This window comes from Dromaius novaehollandiae, chromosome 2 (assembly GCF_036370855.1).
Source record: "Dromaius novaehollandiae isolate bDroNov1 chromosome 2, bDroNov1.hap1, whole genome shotgun sequence".
NCBI classification, from domain to species: Eukaryota; Metazoa; Chordata; class Aves; order Casuariiformes; family Dromaiidae; genus Dromaius; species Dromaius novaehollandiae.
Genome location: NC_088099.1, coordinates 126,542,930 through 126,563,072, shown reverse-complemented (window position 1 = coordinate 126,563,072; position 20,143 = coordinate 126,542,930). Strand labels below are relative to the sequence as shown.

The following is a 20,143-nucleotide window of genomic DNA, read 5'->3' as shown; positions in this document are numbered from 1 at the left end:
AAGAGACAACAAAAAGGCGAGGAGGTGGGGGCTGGGGATCTGAAAGTGTCTGTAGCTCAGATAAAGGGTCTGTAACACTGAAATCTTGTAATACCTCGTTTCAAACTGAGCTCATCTATAGACTTAGGGAACGCAGTAAAAAGACACGGATCCCCTTTCCCTTGGGCTGGGGTCTGGGGAGAGGAGGAGGTGGGGGAAGGGGACGTTTATTAGGGAATTATGTCGCTTTATTAAAAAGGGGAGCGGCTGTGGCTGTAATTATGCAGATCCCTGTGCCCCTGTGTGTCCGCAGCGCAGATTTAGGGAGTGAAATGAGCTTGGCGGAGAGACGTGGTGTAAGACAGCACTGATTTGGGCTGGGATTTCTTTGTCTATTAAAGAATGGTCAGTCCCGGGCTCTGGCCCCCACTAGATCCTCCTCGCCCAGGCCACTAAGTTTTCCTTGGGGCTGAGGCTGGAGGTGGTGGAAGGACAGAGGGAGAAGGCTTTTTACATTTTCTTTCTTTCTTTCTTTTCTTTTTTTCCCCCTTCCTCTCTTTGAAATGTAACGTCACTATCCGAGCTTTTGTGGTTTCAACAGGAGGCTTGAAAAATCCCCAAATGTGTAACGGTGCCTGCAGGAGAAGTCCGGGAAGGGGGTGGGCGGGGGGTCCGCCGAGACCGGAGGAGAGGAGCTGAGAGGTTAGGCGAGACTCTTCGGGGGCGATCAGCTGAGCGGGAGAGGGAGGAGAGAGGGCAGAGGGAGCCGGGCCGCGCCGCGCCGCGCCGGGCCGGGCCGCGCCGGGCCGCGCCGCTGGGGAGCCCGCCCGCCGCCCGCCGCCGGCTCGCAGCGCTCCGCACCGCACCGCGGCCGCGGCCGCCCGGCCCGCGCGGCTCTCCCTAGCTTGCCTCCCCCAGCCCGCGCCGCGCTCCGCTCTTATCACATCCCACAAACCTGCTGCTGCTGCCTCCCGGAATTAACCTTCTTCGATTTTTCCTAGCTACGTGGCGATCCCCGGGTTTCTTCTAAACTGTTAACATCCCGTAGTGCCTTTTCTTTCTCTCTCTTTTTTTTCCACATACCCCCTCCCCCCGATAGCTACTATTTTTAGGGAAAGAAAAAGAGAGAGAGAGAGGTAGAAGAAGGAGAAGAGAGAGGAGATATAAAACGTTAGGAAGGACAGTAAACAGTGGCAGAAGAAACCCTGAAAAATGTGGACTCTCCTCTCACAGTTCCTGCCTGCATCCTCCCCCCCCCCGCTTTGTTCCTTTAGCTGTAACTCAAGAATACCATAAACCTATATCCCCCTCCAAGAAGAGCGAAAGGGAAAAATCTACAGCCAAAAAAGAATGACTTGACTGTTCTGACGTTTGGTGTTTTGACATTAATGACATTAATGATATTGATGTTTCACCAGGAAAAAAGCACTAGGAATAAAGGAGGTGGTGGGGGTGGTGCGGGGGGGAGACTTTAAAACTAAATTATCTTCGTTTCCTTATTCTTCTGTGACATTAAATATACGTGTTTCTTCACTTGAATTTGAAATAGATGTATTGTTCTCAGGTGTTTCTTCATCACATTGTATTTAATTGTCTCCAGTCTTAGGAAATATGTTACCATCCTTCAGGCATGCACTTGAATGGACAATGCATCCTTCTATCTCAGAGTCCCGTTTCATCTACAATTTAAGCCTAAAAGCCCTCTTTCCATCATACCCTCTCAATCTGATAACTGTAAACGGGTTTCAGAGATTTCATTTTCACTCTTTGTTTGCATTTTTTTTCCGCCCTGTAAACAACGATGCAGAATATCGCTAGTTTCCTCGTTACCTTCATTCACAGAGAGCAGTGCTTGTGGAAATCTGCATACATACGTTCACATTTTCTTTCATTGATGAGCTGGTGCAATGATTAGGTGAGGTTTGGAAAGGAATAAAGTTACTCTCAAGAACCCTCAAGTGCCCCTGACTTTCCCTTAAGTTCGAGTCTTGGAGATTTTCCTGAAGTTTGAAGTAAGATTTCTCTGGATTGGGGTAGGGCTCCTTCTATGTTCCCCCTTTTATTGGCAGTCTGCGATTTTTGGAATAGCTGCACTTCCAGGCTGGGGATTTTTTATTTGTCTTTTTTCCTCCCCCTTCTCAAGACTTTTTTTTTTCTCCTCCAAAACTATCAGGACCTTCATTCTGACCTTAGACATCTGCTTTTAGCAACTCGGTTCCCTGACACTGGCCTGTGCTTCCTTAAGGGCAGCCTTAATTCATCATCAGGTGGGGATTTTCCTATCGGTGTTAGTTCCACTATTTGCAAAATATTCTTCTGCAATGGAAGGTTTAGGGCCCAGAGATGTGCCTATTTCTGTTATGTAGGTTTTTTGTTGGTTTGTTGTTGTATGTGCGTGCTTTTAATGGAGGGTCGTGATAAAACCTTCCTGCTGGTATTTGTTGCTTAAGGCCTAAGACAGGGTTTTGACGTGTATCCCAGGAATCACGAACTTCAAAGGCATATCAGCTCTAAGGTTATGGTTCACCTGCGCAGGGTCCTTGGTACTGTAAATATCCCTTGTGTGTAACTGTGACTTAGTGACCATTTCTGGTATACCCATTTCTGGAATAGCATTATCAAAAATCTGCACATGTTCCTGCGGTGTATTCAGATGCTCTTTGAATAGTCATGTTTTTATCTTCAGTAGGGGGTATTTTAAAGTATGTCTATTCCTAGTTTTAGTTAATTATCTTTTAATGAAAGTGTCAGTCATATTCACATCTGCAGTATTAGGTTAAGATAATTAGATTTTCAAATGAGAAGCAATCTTCTTAAATCCCACACAGGAAAATATTTGTAAAAGATTCCGATTTATAATGACAACTGTACATTTTACCCTAGTTTTCATCATAATAAATCCCCCCCCAAGAATGAAAGGTGTCTGCTAAAATATGGTAGATAAAATATTAATAAAATATCAATACTTGTAGGGAAAGTGGAAGACGATGCATGTTTGTGCATGACACATATCATATGCAAAGAGACTCTTTCCCTGGGCTGATATTTACCTCATTTTGATAAGGCTGTTTACAGTTGGTATTCTATAGTCCGTTAGGCTTTGCTTTTTACTTTGCTGATTTCTCCAAGCAATTACATGGCAGACATCATACAAAGTGTGCAATGTTTTGCGTGGCTGTGTGTGTATGTGTAGCGTTTGAATAGATGTGTAAATATAACATAGGATGTGGGTCCACGCGCGTGTATGAGTGTAAATAAATCCCTCTTTATCTCTGTGTAAGAGGATATCCCCTATCTTAGATATACTGTGTTTCCTTTTACGGGGGTGTCATGCATGCATTATGCTCCAAACATATATTTTTCATTAAATGACCATTAAAAGAGGAAAAGAGGAAGACAGAAAGACAGACAGACAGAAAGAAATATCTCCCTGGTGGAATAATTAATTTGCACCCATTTCTTTTAAGTTCCCAAGCAGTTAAAAGAGCAACCCCCCTTCCTTTTTTTTTTTTTTTTTTTTTTTTAATTTTCCCTATCCATCTACTCCGTGCGTCTCTGTGTGTGTGTCTGTGTTACTAATGAAGTTTGCAGACTTCTGTTTGTATCCACGAGCTCCTTTCTGCTGCCCCTTCTTCTCCGGGCTGGCTCTGGGGCTCCCGCAGCCCCTGCGAGTCCCCGGCAGCCGCGGCAGCTCCGACTCCGCCGGCTCCGGGGCTGCGCGTCATTTGCAGCCCGGAGAATGTTGATCACCTCACTAATTACACCGCTCCCTCTCCCCCTCGTCCCTCGTCGCTCCCTCTCCCTCGCCCTCGCCCTCTCTCTCTCTCTCTCTCTCTCTCTCTCTCTCTCTCTCCCCTCTCTCTCTCTCTCTCTCTCTCATTCCCAGAGTGCATATCGGGAATAGACACACAAAGACATGCGCACTCAACTTAATCAGCCATTTTTTTAAACAGGGCTAAAACGATAATAATTAGCAGAATAAAGACATATCGGATTTTCATTTCCTTTCCTCCTTTTCCCAACCCCTTCACAACCAAACAGCGAGACCGCGGTCGGCACATGCTTTAACAACTCCCGGACCCCAAAGGACCGCTCCATGCCCCCCACTTCTTGTTCAATCATTTTTATTTTCACCCAATAAAGTTGGAGGATTATTTTTTTTTATTATTTTTTTAATGAACCTTCTCTCGTTTACTTGGATGTGATCAGCTGTTAAGTAAATAAAGCAAAACAAAAAAAAAGAGGCGAAGATCCAGTAGGAACTGCGAGGGGAAATGGAAAGTAAGTTTTTTCTTTAACTTTTATTGAGTAGTTTGTGTTAAATTTAGGTCGAGTATCGATTATCTTTCCAGGCTGATCTTGCACAATCTTTGATATTTCGCTCTCGCACTCTCTCTCTCTCTCTCTCCCTCTCTCTGTGCCTCTTTCTCTCTCTCTCACATACACACACACACACTCACATCCTCAGATCCCATGTATCTCTCCCCTCTCTCTCTCCCCCCTTTTTCTGCCTGTTTCCCCATTTTTAGGTACAGTATTTGCTCTCATATGGGGAGGAGGGGCTGCTTTTTCTCTCTCTCCTCTTTCTCTCTCTCTCTCTCTTTTATTCCGGGGGTTACGTTTTGTTTGGGTATTTTTTTTTGTTTTGTTTTGGATCTTTTTTTTTCTTTCGGGCGGTAACTTTCGGATTAAGTGGAGGACCCTGCTCATTTTGCCGAAGAGGTTTTGGGGGGTCCCCCCACTTTTTATTTTGCTCTTTTTTTTTTTAGGGAGCTCGGGGGAAAAATTACTGTCAGATTAGGGAAGCCGTCACGGCTGTCAGAAGTCGCCGCTTGCCAGCCCCTCCAGAGCCCGCACTGCTGGGCGGCAGCTCGAGCCCCCCAAAACTTTGAGGTGCTTTTTGCAGGCGCTTGCCGCTCTCCCACCCTCCTTCCTCTCCCCCCCACCTCCCCCCCCCCCGGCCTCCCAAACTTTCGCTTTCAGCCGGGGGGGGGATGCCAGCAGGGCAATGGGGACCCTGGCGTGCGTGTGTGCAGGGGAAGGTGTGGGGTGCTTTTTTCCCCTGTCCCCCCCCCTTTCTTTATATATCGCAGGTAGGTTTCTCAGGAGCGGAAGAGGGGGCGGCTGCGCGGGCGCGGGTGTGTGTGTATGCGCGCAGGGGGACCGCGCCGCTGGCTGCCGTCCCTGGCAGCAGCAGGCGGAGGAGCCCGTTAGGAGCGCGCCCTGCCTGTGTCAGCTGCGCGGCGCTGCGCGGCGCGGGGAGGCGGCGCGGCCCCGCCGCCGGCGATGCGCGGGCGGCCGCTGCCTGCGGCGCTGCCCGGCCCCTGCCGGCATCCTGGCCGGCCCCGGGCACGGCAAAGGCTCCCCGCGGGGAGGCTCCGGGGCTCTTTCGGGCGCAGCCTTCCTGAGATTTCTGAAGCGGGGGCGGGGGGGGGGGCAGTTGTTTTACGGGACAAATGTCTTTTTTTTAACCGAGGAATAAGATGTTAAAAAAAAAAGCAACCACCGTAGGAAAAAAAAAAAGCCCACAAACAGCGAGAATGCAGTTCGGTTCCTGCTCTGTCTAACTGCTCGTGCCAGAATCAAGTGCATCCCTTCCCATCACGGCGGCTAATGGCAGACGCGTCCCTGCTTCCCCCTCCTGCCTGACATGAAATTTCCTGCAAAAATGCTAATAAACTTTCCCCCCATCCGATGCCAACTTACGGCGGTTCCCCTCCACTCCTCCCCTGCCGCATCCCCAAACCCCCCCCCCCCCCCCGCCCCGGCCTCCCCAGCAGCAGCAGCAGAAAATGCCCGTGTTGGTATTTCTTTTGTTACCTGCGAGCCGGGCGGCCGGGGGTCTCTCCTCGGCTGCTTAGGGCACTGGGTCCAACCGAGAGAGGAGGCACATCAGTCGGGTTCAGCCTGCTTCACCTCAGCGCCGTCCCGAGGAGGCTTTAGCCACCATTCAATAACACACCCTCCTCCTCCTCTTCCTCCTTAGGTACCAAGGCAGAGATCGCAAACATAACACCCCCCTCCCCACCAAAAAAAAAAAAAAAAAAAAACCCAACAACCAAAAGACAACTTGCCAGGCTGAAGATGGTGGATTTACATTAAGCCAGACACAGGCAGGTTCGCTCAGGAAGTCTGACCATCCCGTTTTCTGACAGTTGTATTTCCTCGGCTCCATTCCGTTCTCCACATTTTTTTTAATTTTCTTTTTATTAACCTTTAATCGAGGATTGTGTAGTTGGCAGGAGGAGAGAGAGAAGGAGAGTGGAAAGAGAGGGCTCGGGTGCTTTTGGGGTGGTTGCTGTGAGGATTTTTTTTGGTGGTGTATTTTTTTTTTCAATTATGTTTTCCCTGGATTTTCAGTGGCTCGATCCTTAGCAGCGGTACTGGAGCGTTTAAAAAGATCCTATGTAGCCTTGTATTTTTAGTTTGGTGGTGGATGGATGGAAGAGGTAGTGCGAAGCTTTTGCAGCCCTGCCTGTTGTTGGTTAGATTGAGGCAGAGACTTGGCTGCGATTGGGACGCGACTGTGACATGGGCATCGATCGCTTCCATTGAGAGCAATGCAAAAACACAGCCTGGGTATGTAACACTCTCAGTGCCATCAACACTTGTTTTACTTTATATTTGCTGGCAAAACTGACAGAATGAGCCGGAGTGCTTTTCTTTGAAATAAGGAATACAAACATCTGGAATGGAAGGTGCACAAAGAAGATTATTGAAATATACGGGGGGTTGAAGGTTGGGGGGGAGGGAGAAGAGAGCCTTAATCATCATTGCTCCACTTTCTATTCAACTGACTGTATTTAAGGAGTTTCTCTCTTTTCTCGACCTAGGGAGCCTACTAAACTGGTTGAAATGAAAAAAAACCAGACAATCAACCTTGAGGGAATATCTGCTGGTTTTCAGGGTTTGCGGTTTCAGTCGGTAGGAAGGCACACAAAAATAAAAGATGGCTAGCCAGCTGTTTTAACCTCTTGCACCTGGCTCCAGAGCTGGGGCTCACCAGGATTATTCAGTTATTCGTGCTATCTGTGCTTGAATATTTATAGTGTACGATCTAGTGATCCACACACTGCATTGTAACATCTCTTTATCCTCTAGTTGTGGGCTTTTTGGACTTCGTCAACATAAACATGTATTCAATAGTTTTCATTTTTATGATAATGAACATAGAGGGTCAATGAAATATAGAAGGAAAAGTCGTAAATCTGCAAAAGTGAAACCTACCCAAGGAACAAAGAAAGGTCAGGTAAACCATCTGTGTAAGTCACAGTAATAGTACCTGCTGTTTGGTTTATGCAGTGATACTGGTTTATTATTCTCTAAAATGAAACTCGTCCGCTAGATCAAGGTAAAACTAAAAGAAAGCTGTAGAGATGATAAATCTCATTACGTACATCTCTTAGAATAGGGACACGTTTTTTATTCCTAGATTTTTGAATAGTTTAGGTTTATTTGTGAAGATGCTGCACCAGCAAAGAACATATAAAGGGGGCCGAGAAAAATCACTGTTTAATATTGCAGAATTTACTGCTTCCATTCTGACCATGAGCCTAAATTTACACAATGAAATTTGATTATCTCTAATAACAATATTAGATCCTGCACTGGATGGATGAGAATTGAGGTGGTTTTGTTGATTGGAAGGGTTTAATGTTGCATTTCAGAATCTGATGTGGTTTAGCCTCCCTTCCATTAACTGGAAAACCCCTGAGGTTTTACAATTATTTCTTAAAGATAATACATTTAAGATTGCATTGGTAGGCTGAAGAAAAGTCATAAAGGCAAGAAGGGAAGCCCTTAATAACTCTTGAGATTCAGACATGTTCAGCAGTTAGATTGGCTCTGACTTCACCAAGGGTCGACAATGTGTCATTTCCATGAAGCCAAATTGCCCTCTGCCTATATGATATTAATGTGCAAATCAATATTTCAGGGATTAAATTTCCCTTCTTCATTTTTTATGGTTTCTACCTCAATAAGTCTCAAGTCTATTAGAAGAGGCTGGATGATTTAAAATCTTTCACTGCAGAATGGCTTGTTGTAGGCTTGTTTCACAGACCGTTTTTTGGATTTTCGTTATAAAAGACTAAAGGTATTCCAAAGAAGTTGATAGTCAATATAGGAACATGCTCACTGTTGTAAAGCCCTTGTTCGATTAAGAGCTAAAAAGGTATTGAAAATATAATATATATGTTTATATAATATATATACATTCTACTGCTTTAAAAATATTGTGTTAATCACATATTGATTTATTTCAAAATCAATTGAAGCTCCTTTCTTATTAGTGATTTGTTCAGCATTCTTCAGCCTTGTTGTTAATTTTCTTAAACAGCATGCATGAGTTAATCTGCTGGTAGAATGTGTTTGGGATTTTCTTTGAAGGATGTTTAAAACCAGGAATTTTTACCTATTTAAGCTAAGTGGTGTGAACAGTTGAGTATTGCTGGGAAAGCCAGGGCACTGTTTCTGCACTTAGGATTCAGCAGTGTTTTAATGAAGCTAAGGGACATTTTGTAAATATTTTATGATTTCTACTTAGATGCTTATCAGCAATGTTTATTAAGAGTTTCCTTTGAATATTCACGATCAGTTAAAAATTAAAATGGAGCTATCTGATCTGGAAGGAAACAATACATGACAGAGAATTTAGGTCAAAATATGAGGTTGTGAGTTTATCACATAATCTTGGGAAGGCCCTACTGTCTATCATTTAGTGTTGTTTTATAGTCTTAGACCATCTGGACCAAGTTCCGCACAGCTGCATGAATTTCATATGTGATAGAACATTTTTTCCATTCAGTGTGAAATGTTCCTTCCTAAAAACGTACACCAGACTCGCTTAATTTAGTCTGCTAAAAGAAATGCACATGAAAAAGGACAAAAGGCTCTTTAATCTCTGCAAGCTGTTTGTTTTTCTTCAAGATTCCTGTCTGTTTGGGTTTGAAAAGTCATGTTTATTGAGCAGATGATTCTGAGGTGTGACATTAAAATAATATATGATTTTTGTGCTAGTTTCTGCTCTCCTAGTTAATTTGCAGAACTACTTTTTATGCCTGTCAAAACACACAGTTAATCTATTCTTATTTACAATTAATCTCAATAAAATTAATCTTAACTATGCCTTAGTCAGTAGCTTAAAATATCTAATTATATTCAATTAACTGCTGTCATAGTAATTAACACTGTTTAATTGCCTCTGCATATATTTATGTAAAGCTCATTAGTTACTGCTTGCTCTTTTTCTTCCCTTTCTCCTTCCCATTTTTGTGGCTCTGAGAGCACTGACATGAAACCCAGTCTAGTTTTTGACAATTCAGATCTTGGGGAATCAGTGACAATGGCAATACATGTGTTTGTAACATGTTACGTGGGTAAATGTTTATGTTTTCCTATGCAAAAAGGTACCAGAGCTGGGTCTCTGAAGAACCTCCAACCCTCCCCCCCCCCGCCCCTTTCTCCTACCCCAGCACACACAAAAATATTTTCTAGTCTTGTTGATAGAAATATGAGAAGCCAGGTTAAGCTTTGTGTTTATAAATTAAGAGCTTTTCTGCATCTGCCTTGGGGCTGTACCCAGAAGGCAGAGCTTTGCTGCTCCAAATTCATTCAAAGGGTTAAAGACTTGGCTAAGGTTCAAACTGAGAAGCGCCCAGGGAAAGTGCATGTGAATATGTACAAGTTTCATGTAATTAGTGCTTAATTATATTAACATATGCAAATTGTCAACTTAGGAGCTTGTTGAGCTGGCAAAGATCAGCCCGGCACAATTGCTGTATTGTTCTGAAACAATAATGGATTTCAAGTTGGATTGTGAAAACACATAACTAGCTATCTAATTTAACTCATACCATGGTGAAATTTCATTAGTCTCCATGGAGACTGGTTTAATTGTGCTGACTAATGTTCTGGGCTGCAGAATGTCCTAAAAAGAAAGCGTTGTTTGCCTAATCCACCTTACAATGACACTTGTTTGTACATGTTTCCCTTGTGTGAGAATTTGCATATGCAAATAAATAGTTTCTCTGCCCCATTTGTCATGGCTGTTCATTACCCATGAAGCGGACATTGTTACTAGGCTGTTACTGAGTCTCCCAAGACAGGATAGTGTCAACCAGTCCAGCCACATTCTTTCATAATTTGTTTCTGATTAATAGACCAGAGTGAGGCTCATTCTATTCAGGCCTCTGCAAAGGGAAGGTCAGTTCTGTCACCGAAAAGAGTTTCCGCAGCAACTGAAGTTTTGCTCTCCCTCCTCCCCCTCCTTCCCTCTTTCTTTGGCTAAAATAATCATATTTAAAATAATGTAGTCTTGCTCTGAGGAATACCTCCACTAATAATCTCTAGTTTCCTAAAGCAAAAGATAGGGAAATAAAGGAGATTCTAGTATTGGAATATTAATCCTGTTTTTGACAGAAAGGTAAACTGATATAATTGCTTTTCAGTCGAAGGAATGGGGGTTTATACAAGTGTGAAAGCATCGGAAAAGGATTAGCATTTTTTTGCATAATGAAAAGCTCTGTTGAATAGGGCACTGAATGGTTGACTGAATGACTGAGATGAAAGGAAGATGAAAATGCAGGCTTCTCTTTCTTTATGCCTATGTTCAGCTCTCCCTAAAGTTATGTTTGTCCAAGAGTTGAGAAAACAAGCAGAAGCTCGGATTTCAGCAACTTTATAAGATGTCCCGACTTTCCATCATCATGTGAAGTAATATGTGTGAGAATAGTGCAGTGAAAGGATGATAAACACAGGTTTGTATGTAGAAGAGTTCCCGGAACATGACAGACAAACCAAATATTGACTATTGGGTATCAAGGCTTCCCAGTACTTTGCTTGGGGGAAAAGAGAAGAGGGGAGGGGGGCCGACAGGGAGCGAAGGAGTTATTTTGAAAGTTGCCAATGGAAATTATGCATCAACGCATAATAATCTAATAAAGTTTGGTATTTAAGGAAGCAGGATTTAGTCAATATCTGTTTTAATTATTAAACTATTTCTCTTTGGAAAAAGTTATGAATTCTGACTCAGTGCTAAGTGTTTAAGTGGTATATAAGCCTTTCTGGGGAAAAAATTACTCTCTCAGTTCGGCTTTTGAAGCAGAGAAAGCTTACTGCAATAGAAATTAATATCTGCACGTAATGAGTGGGGTTTCTGGCGAGACTCTATCAGTGCACTCAGGTTGTTTAAAATATTTACGGTAGGTTCAGGTGGCGAGAAGGGCTCTGGCTGCTCTTCTGCAGGCAAGACTGGCCCCACCGCCTGCAGCCAGAGCAGGATCAGGCCCCGAGACAGGGCTGCAACTGGTTAGCTGTTGACAATGTGATCAGTGCTTCTAATTATGTTCTCTCAACAGTAATTAGGGCAGTTAAAATACCATAAGTGTTGAGCCACTTTTGAAAGTGGGAAGTGGTTCTTTTGTATGTATGTAAATCAAATGCTGTGTGGATAATTATTTGTTTGTATGTATGTATGTATGTATGTATGTATATTAAATAGGTTCTTTTTTTCAGATCAACATAATTACCAATTTAGAGCTACTGTGGAAAGCTGTTGGTAGTTAGACTAAATATTAACTTGTTGGGGGGGGCGGTTGTTAGTTTGCAGAACGTTTATTTTGTAAATGCTTGTTAGTTCAGTGTAGGACTTGATTTGATAATACTTAAATAGCTAGAGATGCCTCTAAGAAATTGAAATAACTTAGGGATAAATTAAGCAAAACTGCAAATGTAGGAAGTGCTTAGGAATAATAAAGTCACAAAGATTCTTGCTTTTTAGACAAAGTTAGAGACCTCCTAAAGGCTTTGAGAATGTTTTACTGTTAACTTTATGAAATTCCTTAAAACTTCTTTTAAAGGAACAACAGACATGCCTATGAGATATTCTTTCATTCTGGGAACAGCTTATTAGTGTATTTCCATAAGAAAAAATGTGTTAATTTAAAAAATAAATTCATTTATATTTTAAAATATTGTTAACCAAGCACCATGTGTTGTCTCTGGCAATGTTCCAGCCACTGTAGAACTGGATAACACATGGGTTAATAATAACTTATGTGATGTCTGCATTCTTACTGAATGGGCAGAAACCCAGAACATTTAGATACTGAGATTCAGGATTTTGCCGAATAAGATGTAATGCAGAACATGTTTACATGAACAGATGCATAGACAGAGGAAACTTTTTTTTTTTTTTAAAAAACTATCTTTTGACAGTTGTGTTTACCTAGTAGGTAAAACAAACCTAGTAGGTTTTGTTTGGGTGGTGGTGGTGGTGGTGGTGGTGTCCCTCCTGCCCCTGCCAGCCCCTACAAAGAGGATGGTACACACATCACTGATAGTAGGATTCAGCAGAATTGTAGAGATAAACTTGTTTTGCATAAATGAGGACAGCAGGATTTGGCCTTTACTATACGTTACTGTATTCCTTTTTCTTCTTAATCGTCACTCTATAGCACTTTGATACTAGTATTTTCATTATAACTCCAGTTTTTCAAGAACTCCAAACTGCAAAGTTTGTACCAGGCAAAATGTGGCACTCCTATTGTAGAATGCCTTTTTCTGTTTAGACAAAATATTCCAAGGCATGGTTTAACCAAGTTTTATAGGCTAAATAAAAGTTTACCATATTCAGACACTCTTTTTTATGTTCACATTACTCAGAACCAGCTTTGAATTTAAGGAAAAAAAAAAAGAGAGAGAGAAAGAGAGAAGTTTAGAAAGCAATTTGTCCAAAATGTAGTTTCTTTGCATTTGGTACTTTGGAGAACAATTTTAAATATTCTTAGAAACTGGATTTTTTTTAGAGACAGACCTAGCATGCTTTTGGCACTCACCCTGATCTGATAGGCTGTACCAGCTCCTAAGTAGGTGTTATAGTCCTTCAGGTCAATAGTTCACAAACTAAAGGCTATATGTACATGATAGACCATGGTGACTCTGAAAACAAACATTTACCATCTAGGCTGCAATGGTGTCTGCAGACCAAATGATGCACACACATATCTAAAGCTGCATATAAACAGAGAAATATTCTGCTGCTAAAACAAAGAAATCCTTATGAAATGCCTCTGTTGATGTGAACCTAGGGCACAAAAACCCCCAAGAAATGAGAGCCTGATTCCTCCTATTCACCCCAGACCAAATTAACAACTGATCTGAAATAAGGGGAGTTACACGGGTGTAAAACTGGCAAGAGATACAGTTTTGATATAGATAGAAAATTAATCAGGCCTTCAGCTCCCGTTTGAAAATACTCCCGTAAAAATCATATTTAAAAGGTTTCATCTCCCCTTTTTGAACGACCCTTCCCATTTACAAGGATGATGTGCTCAGCGTAGCAGCACCACAGGGTCCGGGAGGGATGTGACAGAGCAACCGATGGGGGCGATTGTGCCCCCTCCCCAGCTGGCAGCAGAGCAGAGGGCCTGGGAGCAGAGGCTGCTGAGGGCTCGCTCCTCCCCATTTTGACGCCGAGGCTCCCTCAGAGAGAAATCCACCTAATCTGAGGTGACAAGGCACCTGTCACCAGGAACGCTGCAACGTTTGGGATGCTGATGGAAAGCTGGAGTAATCCCAGTTATTTTCACACTTGTTCCAGAAGATGGTAGTGTAACAGATCAGCATGTTTTCTCTTTGAAGAAAACAAAAACCACAACTTCCTCCTTTCCCTTCACTTGTTGGGGAGGATCCTTCTGGTTTTGATATTCTGAGGGCTTTCCTAAGAAGAGAGAAAAAAATCCTCAGCTTTTCCAAGCGTTACGTGACAGTTTCAAAAACAGGAGGTTTTTGGGTGTGAGGAGCCATGGCTGTCCACCTTCTAATGAGAGTTTGTCCTTATTTAATGCCTAGCACTTCCCCACGCCAGAAAATAAGGCTCTGAGTCAAAAGTAGCTCCTTAAACAGGGAATTTATTCCCGTGGGTTTCGCTGTGGTCCTTTTGTATTTTTTTATATTGAAATACAGACATTGATTTAGTTTGCAGCACTGAAGGTTTAAAATAAAGACAATGTAACATTTCTAAAAGAAACTACTGAGCTACCTGGCAAATGTCCTCCCCCCCCCCCCCCCCGCCCCGAATTCCTTTGAGTTTTATGAACCGCTCACAAAAAAATCCCGTCGCATGTCATTGAAATGCAGCCATCTCTGGGGTGGGAAGTGTCACCCCGGACACAAACGGCCACGAGCGAGTCTGCAGCAGGACGGCTGTATGGTTAAGGACTTTATCCAGCAGGAGCAACTGATTGCTGTAAGGAAACAAAATACAATTTCCCGATGGGTACTCAGCCGGTGCGCTAGGACCGGCGTTTCAGCTCTGGTGAGAAGCATCGCTGGAGTTTTAGCAGTCACAAGTGGTCAGGCCCTTGGATTTATCTCTTGCTTGGTGGATGGCTTCCCCAGCACTGCTGCAGTTTCCAGTTCTGATCTAGGGCCTCGTCCGAAGTCCAGTGCCGTCTCATCGATCCCCCTGGCTTTGGATCGGGCCCTCGCACAGAAGAGTGCCATCTACTGAGGCACCAGCTGCAATTCAAGCAGCAGGTCAGCGTTGGCGGGCAGCATGCGCGCAGCCGGCCGGCCGGCCCCGGCCCCGGCCCTGCTGGGAGCACTTTCTGAAATGACAAGGCAGAGCCATGCGGTCACAACTTCTCCCGAGTGGGTGGAAAGGCAACCAGATACAATGGAGTCAAAAATGTTAGTATTTAAATATAGCAGAAACAGGGAGTGTAACAATAACTCAGCTACTACAGAGTAAATTCAACCATCTGGAGATTATGACACATCCAGAAGGGGGGAAAAAAATCTTAAAAGCAAAGGATTTTGTTGCATTTTGAAATTTATTCTCCAGACAGACTGCTGCTTTAATGCTGAACAGCATAGGTCTGTGAGTGGTTTTGTGTATCAAAGACGCACGTACTGAAACACCTAGCTTCTTGCCACAATTGGATGCGAATGATAATGTTTTTGGACCAGAGCTCCTTGGCCTAGCTCTGAGTTTACTCATATCTATCAGTCTGTTTTGCAATGTTATCGTTATTTAAAAGCAACTTTTTAAGGCTGTTTGATTTTTTTTTAAAAAATACATATAATAGCAGGGAAGTACAGACATTCCTGGTTTCAGTTATAGCTGTATAAATGGCTTGAATTTGCTCTCAGCATATTTTTTACATGATTGTAACAATTGGAAGCAAATATATTAGAAATATTTTAGGTTCATTTGAAAATCTATGCAATTTGAACAAATGCTGAATTGTGTAATGGTTTGTCTGGGAATTACTTAGGCTGCATGGCATAATATTTTATTAGCTGTCATTTGTTTTCTATGAAGAAAATGGTGATTTTTATGTTGTGCGTTACATGAAAACTTGGCACTGAAATGGGACAGTCCCTCAATGCGAATTTCTGAAAAGGTGGGACAATAGTTGCCCGAAAGGTGAAGACTTGAGAAAAATTGGGGTGGGTCACTTCTTTCCTGAAAAGAAGCAGGGTACAGATTAGAAGCCATTAAGGTTTGCCAGGAGTTGCTGGTCATAGAGGCCTGTTTAAGTGCTCACTGTCAACAAGGAAATCATGGGCAGCACTTAAAGTGGCTCACCTCTGATTTATTCATAAACCTCACACGAGCACTTGGCTTTGTTCTTGCTCTGGTAAGGGGGAACTGATGCCAATAAGAACAGGAATAAAGAGCTTCTTGCATGGTCCAAAAGTGAATAGCACTTTATTTCAAAGCATGACCTCCATTCCCAAGATCTGTTGTGTTACAGTTGACTCTGTCTGGATGTGTATTCTCAGATGAATTACTAGAAGAGGTTACAACAAATATATGCTTTGTAAACCCTCTAGATGTAACAAGAACTATGCAGCAGGAACTTAGGTTCTAACTTGACAGAAAGGTTGCAGTATACATAGTGAACTGAGAGATTTCTGTTTCAGATAGTGTTTTATGCTAGTGTTTTTAATGTGAGTCAGAAAACGGTATGATTATGTGGCTGCAATTCAAGTGAATATTTTATATTCTTTAAGGAATTCATTAAAAAAATTTTGATAAATGTAGACACACAAAAATGCAAAATAGTTTTGAGACAAAAAAAAAAGGAAAGAAAAAGGTTGACTTAGTTTTTAGGCATATTTGATTGCTGTTGCTTTATTTTTGTTTCTCTAAAAAAGGCAAAGTAGTGCTAGCAATCCGCGATGGGGGAAGGGACCTTTAGAAGACGGTCAACTGCCGTGTTTGCACTGGGGCAGAGGTTGAGTACAGTTACTTAAATCCCCAGAGAAACATTTAGTTAACGCTAGTCTCTTTCTGATCCTATCTGAGTCTGGTTTTCTTTTCTGCTTTTTAATGAAGTTTGTTTGCTGCTATGCCTACGGTATGTTTTTAAACCGACTTGCATTTTCACAACAGATTTGACCAAAAGAGTCATAATGGAAGACAGTGATGAGAGTTAATGATACGTCTTTGATAAAGCAGTCCTCGTGTGCAATCTGATCACAGCCATCAGCTCATTTGTCATGGCTGAAGTGAAAATGTCAGGACCAATGAGTGTATCAGTGCTGAAGGGGGCGAAAGGGCTTTTGGAGACACTTTTGTGCTAGGAGTGGGCCATATCTTAGATGCAGCTCTAGGGAAATACTGGGATTAGCCAACTCTGTGCACAAATCCCTAGCATAACAGAATTAGTTGGGAAAATGAGGTTTGTTAGCGGAAAAAAAAAATCTGTAGAGCTGCTCTAGGCTGCAGCTCAGTAACTATGCAAAACAGTAGGACATTTTGTTAAAATAATTTTAGCGATGTGAATTTATACACATTCCAGTAGAAATTACAATTGGTAGCCAACATTTTAACAAAACCCATCTTAATGTGTTTTGCATATGTATGTGGGTCTGGTTATAGCAAAAAAAAATAGCGCCTTTAAAATAAATGTGATCTTCAAAATCTTAAAAGAGGGTTTTCCAAATTTGACATAGAATGCACTGGAATACAACTTATTTAAATACCAACCAGTGCTGTTGGTATTTTTGCATGGGTTAGCTCAAATAAAAGCTAAGGGCAGTTTCCCCGCTGTAGGCATTTCTTTACTCAGAAGATGTAATTCATACTGTAGGAACATACTGATTTCCAAATTGGGACTCTGGTCTAGTTACCCTCTTCTCTGTTTAACCGGTCTGTACAAGATGCTTCTGAAGAATATCACAGTAGGCAGATGAGGGATAAGCTACTGTATGTGCCTGCCTTGCTGTGATTGCAAATGCAAATTTTTTAGACCCCTGAAGAGCAAGGTTTAATATCCCTTACAATTTTTTTTTTCACATTCATTACAATAACTCTGGATACTTTTGGCAGCCAATTTCCATTCTCTTTTTTTAACCTCAGAAAATTCATCTCAATGGTTTCCTGCAGCAATGAGTTCTACTGCCTAACCCCTTTTCCCCTCTCATCATCAGTTTTTAATTTGTCATAGCTTAGCTTTCTTGGAAATCTGCTAGTTCTTGTCTTTTGGTAAGCCTATTCTCTCTCCTTCCTGTTAAATAGCTGGGAAGAGCAGGGTGGTTTTGCCACTATGACTTCTATAAAAATTCTGAAGAAATTTTGATTTATTTGAGGTGGGGATCACACTTGTTTGGCCTATTCAGCTGATATCAAAGTGCGTAAGTGTTTAACCAGGGAATCACATTACCTGCACTATTTCAGCACAACCGGAGAGAGGGTGAGTTATTCCATCTCCAGGATGTGGGGAGTTCACCGAGGAATTGTCTGAGTATTAGACATGTGTAGATGCTTGTCCGTCTGGCTGTACCAGTTAATGATGGCTGCTGGCCATTGGAGGGAGAGTTACCTGTTTTACTGTCCTTCCCATGCATTTGAGAGTGCAGAACTGGGGCTGTTTTCACTTCACAGGATCCAAGCTTCATGCTGAGGTGGTGTAGCAGCCTGCCAGCTTTGAGCTGAAAGGAATTTTTCCTTAACCTCACGTTGTTAGAGAGGTGCTGCCACAAGTTTATCATCTTTCCTTTGCATTTTTAATGGAAGTGGAGATCAAAGTTAAGTTTGGTGCCAGCTCCATTGTGTCACTGATTGGTAGCTGCCACCACTACCCTGGCTGAGCGTGAGGCCTTCATGACCGATCGGAGGGGCAGCAGAGAAGGACCAAGGGGTCCTTGGTGCATTCCAGGTTATTAGCGCGCCCGCGTAGGTACCGTGCATTGCATAGCATTTGTCCATTGTGGAAAGCGGCTGGTCCAGCCCTCCGTTCCTTTTTTCTTTTCCAAAAGTTGGGCATAAGTTTGGGAGCAGGCAGAACTTCAGGCATATGCTGCTCGGAGGGGGTGGAGAGGAGCGGATGTGTTGAAGTGCCTTAGGCTGTGCTTCAGATACCAGGTAATCGCCTCTGGTAAGCCCAGGCTCCCTCGCAGCCGGCTTGCAGCTAGCATATGAGCCTCCCTTTTGTGGTCACAGGCTTCAGGCCCCTGGTCCTTCTGGGCCTTCTCGTGCTATGAACATGGCCACAGGGACTAAAGATAGCAGGTAACCTTGAGTCTGGCATAGAAATTTGTAGTAAAGCTGCAGCCACTAGCCTTTAAACCTCAAACACTTTGCTATTTATGCGTGTCAGTGTGAGTGGCAGCAGCAAAGTAATTTATTTAATCTAACTAGTACTTATCTTTGTTAGGAGTCATCTGAAGATTTCTTCCATTTTGTGTACGGTGGATTGTCCTCTTTCAGATAATGTGCTTGTACAACTTTTTTTTTTAAATTCTATTGATTTACAGTATTGAAGTGAAATATCTGATACCTGTTTCCTGCACTTCGACTGTATGTAGTCAAAGAAGCTGATGAGATTCTTCCCTCCCCTCCACAAGCCCTTTAGCTGTTTTAAATGTATAATTATCATTGCATGTCATTTGATAGCTGCACTAATTGCTGCCAACCATTGTCTGTTTGCACTTAATGCTGAAACCTGATCAACATCCTGCTTTGGTTGATGTTTGGTGGTAAACTTTAATTAACTCTTATTGCATTGAAGAAGAGCTCAGTCTCTGTGCTAACTAATCATTTACCTTCATTATGTCCTGACAGCTCCACTTGTTCCTGGTACTAATAGTTACACCAGTCAGTAAATAAACCTGCAAACCTTCATGCCTTGAAGTTGTTCCACATTGATATTTTGTTGCTTAAAGTATAATGGGGTAAAGATAATTATTTCAGTTAGTTTTATATCTCTGCTTTTCAAGACACCAATCTCGGATTGCCTTTTTCATGCCAGACAGTATCATTTTAATAGTAACTGTAGATTTTAGATAACATTATTCCTTCAACATGGTTCCTATATGCATGCATCTTTTGAATCAATACAATTAAGCTTGTCTCCTGTTGGAATTCTTGTAATTATTTTTCCTGAAATACTTTTCCTGTAATGATATTGAAGTTCAAGTAATCAGGTTACTGGCAGATCATGTAAAATTCAACTCAAAATTGCTGGCTGCTTGATTTTAATTTGTCTGACATCAAGTTTGTTTGAAAAGGGATAATATGTGGTTAAACCAAGGAGCTTATAATTATGGCTGACATTTGTTTGTTTATAATGAAATCTAATTAAAGTTCATACATTTTAAAACACAAAAGTTAATTACTGAATTGCTCACTTCACTTATGCACAACAGTCAAATTAACTTACAGTGCAAAAAATGACAAAAGACTATGCATAATAAAAACAAAATGCCCAGCTGATCTTGGCAATACAAAACAAATTTGCCATGATAATATTCTAGAAAAAGCAAATCCTTTATTGATAACTAAACTGTTTAAAAAACATCCTATATTTTCACTGACCGTGCTGATTTTAATACAAAGTAATATTTTAACGTTTAGCATGACTTATAATACCCACAGCTTTATTTTGTAGATGCAAAATTAGAAAACTCTTACACGCTCCTTGTAGATGTGCTCAAAGACACAATTTTTTATTTTTCATTTTCATCAAGACTTTTTCTGAAGTCATCTGGATTTGTAGTGTATCTCCAAGAACTGGAATGTTTGCTTGAGTACCTGACTTGTGATAACTTTGAAAAAGATAATTACAGCATTGTTAGCATGCAAGGAAATTACTATTGGACCAAAAAAAAAAAAAAAGACTATAGCATTTATTTCAGAGTTGGTTTTGAGATG

General features: G+C 42.1%; 1 protein-coding gene across 5 annotated transcripts in view; it reads left to right on the top strand.

The window, feature by feature from the left end:
* The first annotated feature begins 3,821 nt into the window (after nt 1-3,821).
* The window catches only part of ZFHX4 (zinc finger homeobox 4), a 150,375-nt gene continuing 134,053 nt past the window's right edge, over nt 3,822-20,143 (top strand). For 4 of the 5 annotated variants that reach the window (XM_026115176.2, XM_026115177.2, XM_026115175.2 and 1 more), the window contains exon 1: nt 3,822-4,260. The gene's annotated coding sequence lies outside the window, so the exon portion shown is untranslated. Of the gene's footprint in view, nt 4,261-6,033; nt 6,559-20,143 lie in introns of those variants that run through there. The other variant, XM_026115172.2, reaches the window with a different exon arrangement.